Source organism: Phoenix dactylifera, unplaced genomic scaffold, assembly GCF_009389715.1.
Source record: "Phoenix dactylifera cultivar Barhee BC4 unplaced genomic scaffold, palm_55x_up_171113_PBpolish2nd_filt_p 000741F, whole genome shotgun sequence".
Taxonomy (NCBI): domain Eukaryota; kingdom Viridiplantae; phylum Streptophyta; class Magnoliopsida; order Arecales; family Arecaceae; genus Phoenix; species Phoenix dactylifera.
The window spans coordinates 12318-14008 of NW_024068114.1; the positions used below are offsets into that span (position 1 = coordinate 12318).

The 1691-nt window shown below is 42.1% G+C and overlaps 1 non-coding gene across 1 annotated transcript; it reads left to right on the forward strand.

The window, feature by feature from the left end:
- Positions 1-648: 648 nt before the first annotated feature.
- On the forward strand, positions 649-754 carry LOC120107044. The gene has a single exon (XR_005509010.1). It is a non-coding gene; the product is annotated as a small nucleolar RNA R71 (small nucleolar RNA).
- The last annotated feature ends 937 nt before the right edge of the window (positions 755-1691 follow it).

Genomic DNA, 1691 nt, shown 5'->3' on the forward strand with positions numbered 1-1691 from the left:
CGCTTTCTCCTCAAAGGCTGTGTTTCTTTGGGGTGGAGGAGGAGTGTGTTGAAATTGAATCGAGGGACGGTAGGGATGAATATTTTGTGGGGTTTGAAAATTCTGAGGATTTTGAAAATTTTGGGAATAGGGTTGGGCTGTATTCGAAGCTTGCTGCTTCCAAGAAAAATTTGGATGATTTCGCCATCCCGGGTTATATGTATTGAAAAATGGGTCATTACCCGGTCTAGGCTGTGTTTGAGCAGCATTGATGTGTTCTTGCACGAGTTCGGAGAATTGGGGTGCTGAAGGGCACTCATGAATAGGGTGGGATGGGCTAGAATAGATAGTACACACTTGTGCTTGGGAAGAGTTAATGTAATGCCCACCTATCATCAGTTGGTCAATCTTATGGGACAATGCATCTACCTTGCTAGACAGGTCCATAGAATGACTTATTTCACAAATGGTCCATTTTTTTGAGAACTCAGGGGTGCTTGACGAGAACAAGAAGCATGGTGGTGGGAGTTTTCATTTAGATTTTCAAATAATTGCCATGCTTCATGCTCATTTTGAAGCATGAATGTCCTTCCGCATGCGGCATCAATCATCTGACGGTTTCGTTCAGTCAATCTGTCATAGAAACATTGCACTAGCTGTCATTTAGGTATTTGATGATGTGGGCATTTATGGATTAGGTCCCGAAATCTCTCCCAAGTTTCATGAAATTCTTCTCCCTTAATTTGGGAGAAGCTTGTGATGGCACGTCTAAACTGGTTTGTTCTTCCTATGGGAAAGTATTTTTTTAGGAATTCTTGTTGCATTTGATCCCAAGAACGAATCGAGTTGGCTTCTAAAGAATTCAGCCATTGTTTGGCTCTATCTTTAAGGGAGAAGGGGAATAATCTAAGTTTCAAAGCATCATCAGTGAAATTCTGAATCTTGACAGTGGTTCAAATCTCAAGAAATTCATCTAAGTGTATATGGGTCTTTGTTGGTGAGCCCATAAAAAGATGGGAGCATTTGGATCACACTAGACTTTATTTCATATTGTACAGCTGCTACTTCAGGTAATCGAATGCAAGATGAGGAAGTGTAAATGGTGGAAGTAAAGTACTCCCTCAGGGGTTTGGGTTGTTCTTCAGCCATCTCAGGAGGTGGGGATGATTCTATTGTTTTGATCTTAGCTCGAATATTTCTAAGGGTCCGTTCTATTTCAGGGTCAAAAGGTAATAGGTCACGTACTCTAGAATGACTCCCTTGCATACACTAGTACTTGATCAGTCAAGCATGCAATAAAAGAAAAATACATCAATCCTTGTATTTGTCCTAAAATCACTAGACAGCTCCTAACTGGTTTGAAGAGGGCACCTAAGCCTCCAATCCGGTCTAATGAACCGAGTTGACCAGGTAAGCTCCCAGGTAAGTGGAGGGGTCACGATGCGTTCGCAAAGGTCCCACTTAAAACCCACCTGCCTCAAACAGATGAACTGTCTCCCTTATAGGACAAAGCTTGCCTAGACATCAACTAAGCCACAGAGCGAAATTGGTGCAACTTTCGGTGATCTTCGTCCTATTGAGCTCGAATGTCCTTAGGAGCCAACGTCTAATTGATTTTAATTAAAGTGATACTATATGAGATTGAGTTCACCTAAGTTGGGCAAGAGTCCGGTGATGAAATCCGGCTCTTATCTTATTGGGGTGATTGCCCT